This window comes from Vicugna pacos, unplaced genomic scaffold, assembly GCF_048564905.1.
Source record: "Vicugna pacos unplaced genomic scaffold, VicPac4 scaffold_20, whole genome shotgun sequence".
In the NCBI taxonomy this organism is placed as follows: Eukaryota; Metazoa; Chordata; class Mammalia; order Artiodactyla; family Camelidae; genus Vicugna; species Vicugna pacos.
In genome coordinates this window covers 96,945,789-96,960,883 of record NW_027328741.1, presented here as the reverse complement: position 1 = coordinate 96,960,883, position 15,095 = coordinate 96,945,789, and the positions used below count along the sequence as shown (strand labels likewise).

Genomic DNA, 15,095 nt, shown 5'->3' with positions numbered 1-15,095 from the left:
AAGTTATGCTAATCGAAATAGTATGGGTTGTTCATCTCAACAAATGCAACACCAGCAATTGGAGATATACCAGACAACACACACAGGAACAGAATATGGCATCAATGTCTAGGAGAAATTGTCCTCACAGAAATCCCTTGGAATTGCATAGAGACAAGAGTCTAAAATTTTCACTTAACATAGCCCTAAAAATCTACATTAGATACCTGATATTACCTGACCAGTAGAGATGAAGAAGTACAGTAAAAGAAACAGGAAGTACCATTTTCAGTTCCAAAGATATTGAAGGCCCAAAAGATAAGCTTTCAAACAACTAGACTGCAAAACGCTATGCAGTCCAAGTGTTGAAAATGGAGGTCAGGAAAACACTGAAGAACAAAAGGGTCTCAGAATCACAAAAGGCAGAATACCAGAAAAGGGGAAGAGAAAGTCTAATGACGAGCCAAAAGATATCAGAAAACTCAGTGGATGTGATAATATCAGGGCTAAAATACAGTCCTTAGCAGACTAGATAATGCAGAGGGACGCGTGAATGACTGTGAAGACAGGGGAACAGAAATCCCTCGGTCAGATTCAGACATAGGAAAGCAAGTGCAAAACAATGAAAATATTGCTGTTGTATCCTGGGTTAAGACAGGGCATGAAAGACTAGAATTCATAAGAGTCCCAGATGGAAAAGCAAGAGATAAGAAATAAAATATGTCTGAAAATTTATCTGTAGAAATATCAGACTGAAACTTGTTGAAAGCCAAGAAAAAATCATCTATGCGAATTCAGGAATTACACAGCATCCAAAGGAGGTGGAATCCCAATAGACCTACCAGCAGCTGTATGATTCCAATCAACAAAGTTCACGAATATCACAGTGATTTAAAATGCACCTGGAGGAAACAACATAGTCACAAGGGAACCTCCAGAGGGGTTTCAGCTTATAACTCGGCAGCAATATTGCAGGACAGGGAGGAGTGCCAGGACACAGACCATATCCTGAATGGCCAAATGCTGCCACCTAGGGTAGCCTATGCCACATGACCACCATTTCTAATAAAGGCAGAGCTAGAGCAATCCACAGACCGGCAAATCATAAAAGAATTCAGCAGTTCAAAACTTCTTCTAAAAGGAAGGTTGAGAATACTCCCCGGAATAGAAAAGCAGCAAGATGAAATGGAAAGAAGAAAACCATTATTGGAAATGCAAGAAGAGCATGAGTGGCAAAGAAGAAACAAGAAGAAGGCAAGGAGGACATCAAAACCTTAAAGATTGGAGAGGGAAGCAGGAAATCATAGGTGATTGGAAGCACTCTCTTAAGTGAATCAGCTTATTTGACTCTCTGTTTGAAGCGAAAGGAGAGATGCATGTCCTGACGTGTTTGCAAAACAAGCGAGAAGCAGACCAACAAAGAATCAAACCAACAAACATGCACCAAAATGGTACGGTTGGCTGACATATACCATGGGAAACATGATTATTCAAAAGAAAATACTCAACGTGATGTCAAGGATCATTCAGCACGCATCGACCCAGTATTGCGGCTTGCATGTACTCAGCACACTTGTATTCGGAAATCAGAGGCGTGCATTCATATTCGTAAATATAGATTCATAATAGCATATCGTGACCTCACCCAAATGCCGATTTGGAATCCACTGGATTCCTAGTCCGTGATGTAGTCTTGTATGTCTTCCAACAGGATGAAGGAATGCCATATTCTACGCTACGTAGAGAAGAATTGTAAGAAGCCTATAACAAAGGCAAGTAGCTCTGCCAAAGTGTACTAAGAGCAAAAGAGACAGACAGTAAAGTGCACATTGGGGTTGGTTTCATTTCTTGGAAATTCAGCCCCCATGAAACCAATAGATCCATGTCCTGAGAGTGTGGGTTTTTCAGCAGAAATCATGCGACGCATATGTATTCCGGTTGTACGGATATTATAGGAACATAAGTCTCCTTTACTGGGTCTCTGTGTACTGTGAACTCTTAGAAAGTTTAAAGACGTGTGAAACCTTCAACTGAAAAGGGACACACTTCTCTCCATTGGTACTGTGCATACAGATATGAACAAAAGGAAAGAGGGAAGAAGAAAGGCCCATGGGACGCTAGTGGGCAGAACCACATTTACTTTAGGAACCTCTCGTCGGATGCAGCCCCTCCCCCAACACTGACAAGATGCAGCAGCCATTGGGGATGGCAGTTACCGGTTGGATTCCAGGTGGAATGTTGGTGTGTTCCACGAGGCTTGTTGTGGCTGTTGGATCCTAGGTAACCGGGCCGAGTTCTGTGGGTGGATCAGTGTGATGGAGGGGCTGCAGGCCTCTGTGGAGCTTGGCTTAGGTGTTTGGTCCGGGAAGCTGTGTAAGTTCGAGATACTTCTGCTGCCCAAAGACCTGAGTTCACAGGTCAGTTTCCAGAACTTGAAAGGGCAGTCAGTGGAAGATCTGCCTGTCATCAGCTTACTGGTGAGGCTCCGAGGTACTTTCAGACTTGCCCAGTCCTGGTGAAGTCGACTTTAGGGGAGTCACGAAGAGAAGCTGGCCGAAAAGCTGGCTGCACGGATTGAGGAGAGATGCGAACACATGGATGAGAGATGTTCTGCTACAAAGGAGAATACAGGCGTGGAGACAGCTGTAGAGGATACCAGGCTCAAAAGACATTCAGGAGACATATTGAACCTCGCTGATACTGGCAGAAACATACGGAGTGCCAACGTGGACTTGAGGAAGTTCCTCAATTCTCTTCTCCAAGAACGGGTCCAAGGTCCCTGACGTGTGCAAGAGAAGAGATGGCAGAGATGATCAAAACGCTCCTGTTCTTGGAAGAGGTCGTGAGAATCCACACGTCCCAAGGGGCCTTCCCAAGCCATTCAGACCAAAATTCACCAAGCCCAGGTAAGCCTTTTCCCAGGTTTGGGCCTAGCTAGCAAGCACTTGCCCTTCCCTCCCCTCCACTCACGCATCCATTTTGAAGGTTCAGTACCTGAGCGGCAATGAAGACATTAGGGGAAGGGCAAGTCCCTCCTAGAATCAGAGTTCTTCCAGCTTCACACTCTGTGAACAACAGTGAACTCCTTAAAGGTCAAATAGTCTCGGCTGAAATAGATAGGAATTGAATACATAGCTCACACCTAGAAACGATGGCCTTCCGCTAGATTCAGCAAATGTTGTGTTTATGTCTTCCCTGGGGTGAAGGGAGTGTGGTAAGTGAGGGGAATCTTTGACTGAACTTGAATCTGTATTAGGCCTCAGTTTTTCAAGACAGTATAGGTAAATAGTACAAGTCAGAAAGTGAACTGTACTGTAAAAGTCGCCAATGACATTAAAGACACAGCTTATGAGGATCGTCTTTCACTTGAGTCAAGACCCCGGGGGCACTATATCATGTGGGTGCAGACTTGGTTGCGTTAAATGGCTTTACCCAACATGATCGGAAGATTAACTGTTCTCATCACTGATAGAAGAACACCTGGTTCTCCATAGACAAGCATAACTGCAGCAGGGTTCTCCTAGCTATAATGCCTCTAGGTGCTTTTGGATTCAAACCTAAATGTATATATTTGGTTTGTTTCCTCTTGTATTTTCCTAGAGAGGGATGTTACCCCTTGAAATGCCAACATTGGCCAGTCGGTGACAAATAGGACTAAAGGGCACCACATGCCCAAGTGTATCCAAGGTTGGGGGTTATTTCATGTTTCCAATAGTTATTTCATGGTTCCTGTTGGTCTCGGAGGCTTCAACCGTAAAGAGCTGACATGACCCCTTTAACAGTTTGGACTGCTTGTTTGCATTCTATCTGTCTAGGTTTTCCGTAGAGCTGACAAAATGTTACCAAAATTGACAAGTCTGGCTTCTAGGTCGATTTAGTGTGTTTCAAAAAATAACTTCATTTTCGTATAACTCCCAAAACATGGAAATGAATTCTGTTAAAATTCTTAAAGACTGCAAATGAGATATCAACACAATGTCAAAACAGGTTTCTTTGGACAACCCCTCCCACCACGGCTGTATAGAAACCAAGAGCTAAGCAAATATCACATTTCTGTGAAATGTATCTGGATAGTGTTGATTCATCGATGCCCAGTTGGCAGAGAAGAAGTGCAACCTGCACTCACGCGCTCGCTTATACAGAGAAATATAAAACTCCACTCACCCAGCCTTTGGCACAGGACACTTGCCGAAGAGAGGTGTGTTAATTCCAAATACAGGATGAGGCCTCAGGACACCTGGAAGCAGGAGAAGGCAAAGCAGGGAGTGGAAACCAGTGCAGGGTCTGACCAACAAGGGTGAAACCCTGTTTAACTTGGACGCACCCTCTCAAGCGGACAGGAGACATGAGATTGAAGGTGATGTGCTGAGATTTACAAGAGTGCACAGCAGATGCTTGGCTGACAGAACTCAAAGAAACCAGCGCAAAATATCCCCACAGTTGATTCTGAGACCAAGATCCGTGATGCCAAATTACAGTTAGCAGGGGCATCGGTAAGTGAGGTATAGGGCTACGGTTGATGTCATACGCTGAGTCTCAGGGATCTGGAGTGCATTGTGGGATGTGGTGGGTCTAATCAAGAGAGCAAACCGAACAGTGTACCAATGATAAATCAACCAAACTGGTCGCGCGGTTGAGATTACCGATCTGTCCCATGGCCACACCCAGTGCATCTGCAGGACCAGGGACCAATTGGGCATTTTGCCAATAGAGCACGTGTGGGTCTGAATCAGAGCTATCGTGCATCTGGTCTGAGGGATCCAGGGGGCCTTGGGTTTGAAATCAGAATGAAAAGCCTTAGGATCTGCTACATTCATAAACTGGGCTGGGATTATGGTTTGGTTTGAGGCACAGGATGCGCAACAGCTCTGTGGTGGCCTTCGTGCATCCGTGCCACAAGGATGATAGGACAAGGTAGAGTGGTCCAAGTCCACAGCGTGAGAAGAGGAAGCATTTCCTTCAGCACTATCTCCCAAAATCGGATGCTACATTTTGGATGGCACCGGCACGGTACGGCAGCGAGGACACCAAGGTCGGTCTACGGGATCATTCCAGAAGGCCCTGATGTGTGACATCCATGGATGTGCTTCCACTGGTGTTTCAGTAGACAGAGAAGCTCTGAGAAGAACTGCTTTCATTGGGACATTCCCGTGGCACTACCAAGCACAAACGCACTCTCAGTTTGCTGGTTTGGAAACACTCCAAAATGACATAGAGCAGAATGCAGAGCTGAGAACCTTTAGAATCCTCATTTCCACAAGAGGCCGTGTCCTGCGCACTTTCAGAATTGTGAGATAAGCGTAATCAAAATGAAGTTATGCTAATCGAAATAGTATGGGTTGTTCATCACAACAAATGCAACACCAGCAATTGGAGATATACCAGACAACACACACAGGAACAGAATATGGCATCAATGTCTAGGAGAAATTGTCCTCACAGAAATCCCTTGGAATTGCATAGAGACAAGAGTCTAAAATTTTCACTTAACATAGCCCTATAAATCTACATTAGATACCTGATATAACCTGACCAGTAGAGATGAAGAAGTACAGTAAAAGAAACAGGAAGTACCATTTTCAGTTCCAAAGATATTGAAGGCCCAAAAGATAAGCTTTCAAACAACTAGACTGCAAAACTCTATGCAGTCCAAGTGTTGAAAATGGAGGTCAGGAAAACACTGAAGAACAAAAGGGTCTCAGAATCACAAAAGGCAGAATACCAGAAAAGGGGAAGAGAAAGTCTAAAGACGAGCCAAAAGATATCAGAAAACTCAGTGGATGTGATAATATCAGGGCTAAAATTCAGTCCTTAGCAGACTAGATAATGCAGAGGGACGCGTGAATGACTGTGAAGACAGGGGAACAGAAATCCCTCGGTCAGATTCGGACATAGGAAAGCAAGTGCAAAACAATGAAAATATTGCTGTTGTATCCTGGGTTAAGACAGGGCATGAAAGACTAGAATTCATAAGAGTCCCAGATGGAAAAGCAAGAGATAAAGAAATAAAATATGTCTGAAAATTTATCTGTAGAAATATCAGACTGAAACTTGTTGAAAGCCAAGAAAAAATCATCTATGCGAATTCAGGAATTACACAGCATCCAAAGGAGGTGGAATCCCAATAGACCTACCAGCAGCTGTATGATTCCAATCAACAAAGTTCACGAATATCACAGTGATTTAAAATGCACCTGGAGGAAACAACATAGTCACAAGGGAACCTCCAGAGGGGTTTCAGCTTATAACTCGGCAGCAATATTGCAGGACAGGGAGGAGTGCCAGGACACAGACCATATCCTGAATGGCCAAAGGCTGCCACCTAGGGTAGCCTATGCCACATGACCACCATTTCTAATAACGGCAGAGCTAGAGCAATCCACAGACCGGCAAATCATAAAAGAATTCAGCAGTTCAAAACTTCTTCTAAAAGGAAGGTTGAGAATACTCCCCGGAATAGAAAAGCAGCAAGATGAAATGGAAAGAAGAAAACCATTATTGGAAATGCAAGAAGAGCATGAGTGGCAAAGAAGAAACAAGAAGAAGGCAAGGAGGACATCAAAACCTTAAAGATTGGAGAGGGAAGCAGGAAATCATAGGTGATTGGAAGCACTCTCTTAAGTGAATCAGCTTATTTGACTCTCTGTTTGAAGCGAAAGGAGAGATGCATGTCCTGACGTGTTTGCAAAACAAGCGAGAAGCAGACCAACAAAGAATCAAACCAACAAACATGCACCAAAATGGTACGGTTGGCTGACATATACCATGGGAAACATGATTATTCAAAAGAAAATACTCAAGGTGATGTCAAGGATCATTCAGCACGCATCGACCCAGTATTGCGGCTTGCATGTACTCAGCACACTTGTATTCGGAAATCAGAGGCGTGCATTCATATTCGTAAATATAGATTCATAAGAGCATATCGGGACCTCACCCAAATGCCGATTTGGAATCCACTGGATTCCTAGTCCGTGATGTAGTCTTGTATGTCTTCCAACAGGACGAAGGAATGCCATATTCTACGCTACGTAGAGAAGAATTGTAAGAAGCCTATAACAAAGGCAAGTAGCTCTGCCAAAGTGTACTAAGAGCAAAAGAGACAGACAGTAAAGTGCACATTGGGGTTGGTTTCATTTCTTGGAAATTCAGCCCCCATGAAACCAATAGATCCATGTCCTGAGAGTGTGGGTTTTTCAGCAGAAATCATGCGACGCATATGTATTCCGGTTGTACGGATATTATAGGAACATAAGTCTCCTTTACTGGGTCTCTGTGTACTGTGAACTCTTAGAAAGTTTAAAGACGTGTGAAACCTTCAACTGAAAAGGGACACACTTCTCTCCATTGGTACTGTGCATACAGATCTGAACAAAAGGAAAGAGGGAAGAAGAAAGGCCCATGGGACGCTAGTGGGCAGAACCACATTTACTTTAGGAACCTCTCGTCGGATGCAGCCCCTCCCCCAACACTGACAAGATGCAGCAGCCATTGGGGATGGCAGTTACCGGTTGGATTCCAGGTGGAATGTTGGTGTGTTCCACGAGGCTTGTTGTGGCTGTTGGATCCTAGGTAACCGGGCCGAGTTCTGTGGGTGGATCAGTGTGATGGAGGGGCTGCAGGCCTCTGTGGAGCTTGGCTTAGGTGTTTGGTCCGGGAAGCTGTGTAAGTTCGAGATACTTCTGCTGCCCAAAGACCTGAGTTCACAGGTCAGTTTCCAGAACCTGAAAGGGCAGACAGTGGAAGATCTGCCTGTCATCAGCTTACTGGTGAGGCTCCGAGGTACTTTCAGACTTGCCCAGTCCTGGTGAAGTCGACTTTAGGGGAGTCACGAAGAGAAGCTGGCCGAAAAGCTGGCTGCACGGATTGAGGAGAGATGCGAACACATGGATGAGAGATGTTCTGCTACAATGGAGAATACTGGCGTGGAGACAGCTGTAGAGGATACCAGGCTCAAAAGGCATTCAGGAGACATATTGAACCTCGCTGATACTGGCAGAAACATACGGAGTGCCAACGTGGACTTGAGGAAGTTCCTCAATTCTCTTCTCCAAGAACGGGTTCAAGGTCCCTGACGTGTGCAAGAGAAGAGATGGCAGAGATGATCAAAACGCTCCTGTTCTTGGAAGAGGTCGTGAGAATCCACACGTCCCAAGGGGCCTTCCCAAGCCATTCAGACCAAAATTCACCAAGCCCAGGTAAGCCTTTTCCCAGGTTTGGGCCTAGCTAGCAAGCACTTGCCCTTCCCTCCCCTCCACTCACGCATCCATTTTGAAGGTTCAGTACCTGAGCGGCAATGAAGCCATTAGGAGAAGGGCAAGTCCCTCCTAGAATCAGAGTTTCTCCAGCTTCACACTCTGTGAACAACAGTGAACTCCTTAAAGGTCAAAAAGTCTCGGCTGAAATAGATAGGAATTGAATACTTAGCTCAAACCTAGAAACGATGGCCTTCCGCTAGATTCAGCAAATGTTGTGTTTATGTCTTCCCTGGGGTGAAGTGAGTGTGGTAAGTGAGGGGAATCTTTGACTGAACTTGTATCTGTATTAGGCCTCAGTTTTTCAAGACAGTATAGGTAAATAGTACAAGTCAGAAAGTGAAGTGTACTGTAAAAGTCGCCAATGACATTAAAGACACAGCTTATGTGGATCGTCTTTCACTTGAGTCAAGCCCCCGGGGGCACTATGTCATGTGGGTGCAGACTTGGTTGCGTTAAATGGCTTTACCCAACATGATCGGAAGATTAACTGTTCTCATCACTGATAGAAGAACACCTGGTTCTCCATAGACAAGCATAACTGCAGCAGGGTTCTCCTAGCTATAATGCCTCTAGGTGCTTTTGGATTCAAACCTAAATGTATATATTTGGTTTGTTTCCTCTTGTATTTTCCTAGAGAGGGATGTTACCCCTTGAAATGCCAACATTGGCCAGTAGGTGACAAATAGGACTAAAGGGCACCACATGCCCAAGTGTATCCAAGTTTGGGGGTTATTTCATGTTTCCAATAGTTATTTCATGGTTCCTGTTGGTCTCGGAGGCTTCAACTGTAAAGAGCTGACATGACCCCTTTAACAGTTTGGACTGCTAGTTTGCATTCTATCTGTCTAGGTTTTCCGTAGTGCTGACACAATGTTACCAAAATTGACAAGTCTGGCTTCTAGGTCGATTTAGTGTGTTTCAAAAAATAACTTCATTTTCGTATAACTCCCAAAACATGGAAATGAATTCTGTTAAAATTCTTAAAGACTGCAAATGAGATATCAACACAATGTCAAAACAGGTTTCTTTGGACAACCCCTCCCACCACGGCTGTATAGAAACCAAGAGCTAAGCAAATATCACATTTCTGTGAAATGTATCTGGATAGTGTTGATTCATCGATGCCCAGTTGGCAGAGAAGAAGTGCAACCTGCACTCACGCGCTCCCTTGTACAGAGAAATGTAAAACTCCACTCACACAGCCTTTGGCACAGGACACTTGCCGAAGAGAGGTCTGTTACTTCCAAAGACAGGATGAGGCCTCAGGACACCTGGAAGCAGGAGAAGGCAAAGCAGGGAATGGAAACCAGGGCAGGGTCTGACCAACAAGGGTGAAACCCTGTTTAACTTGGACGCACCCTCTCAAGCGGACAGGAGACATGAGATTGAAGGTGATGTGCTGAGATTTACAAGAGTGCACAGCAGATGCTTGGCTGACAGAACTCAAAGAAATCAGCGCAAAATATCCCCACAGTTGATTCTGAGACCAAGATCCGTGATGCCAAATTACAGTTAGCAGGGGCATCGGTAAGTGAGGTATAGGGCTACGGTTGATGGCATACGCTGAGTCTCAGGGATCTGGAGTGCGTTGTGGGATGTGGTGGGTCTAATCAAGAGAGCAAACCGAACAGTGTACCAATGATAAATCAACCACACTGGTCGCGCGGTTGAGATTACCGATCTGTCCCATGGCCACACCCAGTGCATCTGCAGGACCAGGGACCAATTGGGCATTTTGCCAATAGAGCACGTGTGGGGCTGAATCAGAGCTATCGTGCATCTGGTCTGAGGGATCCAGGGGGCCTTGGGTTTGAAATCAGAATGAAAAGCCTTAGGATCTGCTACATTCATAACCTGGGCTGGGATTATGGTTTGGTTTGAGGCACAGGATGCGCAACAGCTCTGTGGTGGCCTTCGTGCACCCGTGCCACAAGGATGATAGGACAAGCTAGAGTGGTCCAAGTCCACAGCGTGAGAAGAGGAAGCATTTCCTTCAGCACTATCTCCCAAAATCGGATGCTACATTTTGGATGGCACCGGCACGGTACGGCAGCGAGGACACCAAGGTCGGTCTGCGGGATCATTCCAGCAGGCCCTGATGTGTGACATCCATGGATGTGCTTCCACTGGTGTTTCAGTAGACAGAGAAGCTCTGGGAAGAACTGCTTTCATTGGGACATTCCCGTGGCACAACAAAGCACAAGCGCACTCTCAGTTTGCTGTTTTGGAAACACTCCAAAATGACATAGAGCAGAATGCAGAGCTGAGAACCTTTAGAATCTTCTTTTCCACAAGAGGCCGTGTCCTGCACACATTCAGAATTGTGAGATAAGCCTAATCAAAATGAAGTTATTCTAATTGAAATAGTATGGGTTGTTCATCTCAACAAATGCAACACCAGCAATTGGAGATATACCAGACAACACACACAGGAACAGAATATGGCATCAATGTCTAGGAGAAATTGTCCTCACAGAAATCCCTTGGAATTGCGTAGAGACAAGAGTCTAAAATTTTCACTTAACATAGCCCTAAAAATCTACATTAGATACCTGATATTACCTGACCAGTAGAGATGAAGAAGTACAGTAAAAGAAACAGGAAGTACCATTTTCAGTTCCAAAGATATTGAAGGCCCAAAAGATAAGCTTTCAAACAACTAGACTGCAAAACGCTATGCAGTCCAAGTGTTGAAAATGGAGGTCAGGAAAACACTGAAGAACAAAAGGGTCTCAGAATCACAAAAGGCAGAATACCAGAAAAGGGGAAGAGAAAGTCTAAAGACGAGCCAAAAGATATCAGAAAACTCAGTGGATGTGATAATATCAGGGCTAAAATTCAGTCCTTAGCAGACTAGATAATGCAGAGGGACGCGTGAATGACTGTGAAGACAGGGGAACAGAAATCCCTCGGTCAGATTCGGACATAGGAAAGCAAGTGCAAAACAATGAAAATATTGCTGTTGTATCCTGGGTTAAGACAGGGCATGAAAGACTAGAATTCATAAGAGTCCCAGATGGAAAAGCAAGAGATAAAGAAATAAAATATGTCTGAAAATTTATCTGTAGAAATATCAGACTGAAACTTGTTGAAAGCCAAGAAAAAATCATCTATGCGAATTCAGGAATTACACAGCATCCAAAGGAGGTGGAATCCCAATAGACCTACCAGCAGCTGTATGATTCCAATCAACAAAGTTCACGAATATCACAGTGATTTAAAATGCACCTGGAGGAAACAACATAGTCACAAGGGAACCTCCAGAGGGGTTTCAGCTTATAACTCGGCAGCAATATTGCAGGACAGGGAGGAGTGCCAGGACACAGACCATATCCTGAATGGCCAAATGCTGCCACCTAGGGTAGCCTATGCCACATGACCACCATTTCTAATAAAGGCAGAGCTAGAGCAATCCACAGACCGGCAAATCATAAAAGAATTCAGCAGTTCAAAACTTCTTCTAAAAGGAAGGTTGAGAATACTCCCCGGAATAGAAAAGCAGCAAGATGAAATGGAAAGAAGAAAACCATTATTGGAAATGCAAGAAGAGCATGAGTGGCAAAGAAGAAACAAGAAGAAGGCAAGGAGGACATCAAAACCTTAAAGATTGGAGAGGGAAGCAGGAAATCATAGGTGATTGGAAGCACTCTCTTAAGTGAATCAGCTTATTTGACTCTCTGTTTGAAGCGAAAGGAGAGATGCATGTCCTGACGTGTTTGCAAAACAAGCGAGAAGCAGACCAACAAAGAATCAAACCAACAAACATGCACCAAAATGGTACGGTTGGCTGACATATACCATGGGAAACATGATTATTCAAAAGAAAATACTCAAGGTGATGTCAAGGATCATTCAGCACGCATCGACCCAGTATTGCGGCTTGCATGTACTCAGCACACTTGTATTCGGAAATCAGAGGCGTGCATTCATATTCGTAAATATAGATTCATAAGAGCATATCGTGACCTCACCCAAATGCCGATTTGGAATCCACTGGATTCCTAGTCCGTGATGTAGTCTTGTATGTCTTCCAACAGGATGAAGGAATGCCATATTCTACGCTACGTAGAGAAGAATTGTAAGAAGCCTATAACAAAGGCAAGTAGCTCTGCCAAAGTGTACTAAGAGCAAAAGAGACAGACAGTAAAGTGCACATTGGGGTTGGTTTCATTTCTTGGAAATTCAGCCCCCATGAAACCAATAGATCCATGTCCTGAGAGTGTGGGTTTTTCAGCAGAAATCATGCGACGCATATGTATTCCGGTTGTACGGATATTATAGGAACATAAGTCTCCTTTACTGGGTCTCTGTGTACTGTGAACTCTTAGAAAGTTTAAAGACGTGTGAAACCTTCAACTGAAAAGGGACACACTTCTCTCCATTGGTACTGTGCATACAGATCTGAACAAAAGGAAAGAGGGAAGAAGAAAGGCCCATGGGACGCTAGTGGGCAGAACCACATTTACTTTAGGAACCTCTCGTCGGATGCAGCCCCTCCCCCAACACTGACAAGATGCAGCAGCCATTGGGGATGGCAGTTACCGGTTGGATTCCAGGTGGAATGTTGGTGTGTTCCACGAGGCTTGTTGTGGCTGTTGGATCCTAGGTAACCGGGCCGAGTTCTGTGGGTGGATCAGTGTGATGGAGGGGCTGCAGGCCTCTGTGGAGCTTGGCTTAGGTGTTTGGTCCGGGAAGCTGTGTAAGTTCGAGATACTTCTGCTGCCCAAAGACCTGAGTTCACAGGTCAGTTTCCAGAACCTGAAAGGGCAGACAGTGGAAGATCTGCCTGTCATCAGCTTACTGGTGAGGCTCCGAGGTACTTTCAGACTTGCCCAGTCCTGGTGAAGTCGACTTTAGGGGAGTCACGAAGAGAAGCTGGCCGAAAAGCTGGCTGCACGGATTGAGGAGAGATGCGAACACATGGATGAGAGATGTTCTGCTACAATGGAGAATACTGGCGTGGAGACAGCTGTAGAGGATACCAGGCTCAAAAGGCATTCAGGAGACATATTGAACCTCGCTGATACTGGCAGAAACATACGGAGTGCCAACGTGGACTTGAGGAAGTTCCTCAATTCTCTTCTCCAAGAACGGGTTCAAGGTCCCTGACGTGTGCAAGAGAAGAGATGGCAGAGATGATCAAAACGCTCCTGTTCTTGGAAGAGGTCGTGAGAATCCACACGTCCCAAGGGGCCTTCCCAAGCCATTCAGACCAAAATTCACCAAGCCCAGGTAAGCCTTTTCCCAGGTTTGGGCCTAGCTAGCAAGCACTTGCCCTTCCCTCCCCTCCACTCACGCATCCATTTTGAAGGTTCAGTACCTGAGCGGCAATGAAGATATTAGGAGAAGGGCAAGTCCCTCCTAGAATCAGAGTTTCTCCAGCTTCACACTCTGTGAACAACAGTGAACTCCTTAAAGGTCAAAAAGTCTCGGCTGAAATAGATAGGAATTGAATACTTAGCTCAAACCTAGAAACGATGGCCTTCCGCTAGATTCAGCAAATGTTGTGTTTATGTCTTCCCTGGGGTGAAGTGAGTGTGGTAAGTGAGGGGAATCTTTGACTGAACTTGTATCTGTATTAGGCCTCAGTTTTTCAAGACAGTATAGGTAAATAGTACAAGTCAGAAAGTGAAGTGTACTGTAAAAGTCGCCAATGACATTAAAGACACAGCTTATGTGGATCGTCTTTCACTTGAGTCAAGCCCCCGGGGGCACTATGTCATGTGGGTGCAGACTTGGTTGCGTTAAATGGCTTTACCCAACATGATCGGAAGATTAACTGTTCTCATCACTGATAGAAGAACACCTGGTTCTCCATAGACAAGCATAACTGCAGCAGGGTTCTCCTAGCTATAATGCCTCTAGGTGCTTTTGGATTCAAACCTAAATGTATATATTTGGTTTGTTTCCTCTTGTATTTTCCTAGAGAGGGATGTTACCCCTTGAAATGCCAACATTGGCCAGTAGGTGACAAATAGGACTAAAGGGCACCACATGCCCAAGTGTATCCAAGTTTGGGGGTTATTTCATGTTTCCAATAGTTATTTCATGGTTCCTGTTGGTCTCGGAGGCTTCAACTGTAAAGAGCTGACATGACACCTTTAACAGTTTGGACTGCTATTTTGCATTCTATCTGTCTAGGTTTTCCGTAGTGCTGACACAATGTTACCAAAATTGACAAGTCTGGCTTCTAGGTCGATTTAGTGTGTTTCAAAAAATAACTTCATTTTCGTATAACTCCCAAAACATGGAAATGAATTCTGTTAAAATTCTTAAAGACTGCAAATGAGATATCAACACAATGTCAAAACAGGTTTCTTTGGACAACCCCTCCCACCACGGCTGTATAGAAACCAAGAGCTAAGCAAATATCACATTTCTGTGAAATGTATCTGGATAGTGTTGATTCATCGATGCCCAGTTGGCAGAGAAGAAGTGCAACCTGCACTCACGCGCTCGCTTTTACAGAGAAATGTAAAACTCCACTCACACAGCCTTTGGCACAGGACACTTGCCGAAGAGAGGTCTGTTACTTCCAAAGACAGGATGAGGCCTCAGGACACCTGGAAGCAGGAGAAGGCAAAGCAGGGAATGGAAACCAGGGCAGGGACTGACCAACAAGGGTGAAACCCTGTTTAACTTGGACGCACCCTCTCAAGCGGACAGGAGACATGAGATTGAAGGTGATGTGCTGAGATTTACAAGAGTGCACAGCAGATGCTTGGCTGACAGAACTCAAAGAAACCAGCGCAAAATATCCCCACAGTTGATTCTGAGACCAAGATCCGTGATGCCAAATTACAGTTAGCAGGGGCATCGGTAAGTGAGGTATAGGGCTACGGTTGATGGCATACGCTG

The 15,095-nt window shown here is 44.9% G+C and overlaps 2 long non-coding RNA genes across 2 annotated transcripts; both read right to left on the bottom strand.

Moving 5' to 3' along the window:
* Window positions 1-7,825: 7,825 nt before the first annotated feature.
* LOC140693807 (uncharacterized) lies at window positions 7,826-9,508 on the bottom strand. Its single transcript, XR_012069512.1, has 3 exons — window positions 9,436-9,508; window positions 8,266-8,378; window positions 7,826-8,050 (listed from the first exon to the last, which is right to left on the bottom strand). It is a non-coding gene; the product is annotated as an uncharacterized lncRNA (long non-coding RNA).
* A 3,577-nt stretch (window positions 9,509-13,085) lies between these two features.
* LOC140693811 (uncharacterized) lies at window positions 13,086-14,801 on the bottom strand. Its single transcript, XR_012069516.1, has 3 exons — window positions 14,728-14,801; window positions 13,558-13,670; window positions 13,086-13,342 (listed from the first exon to the last, which is right to left on the bottom strand). It is a non-coding gene; the product is annotated as an uncharacterized lncRNA (long non-coding RNA).
* Between the last annotated feature and the right edge of the window lie 294 nt (window positions 14,802-15,095).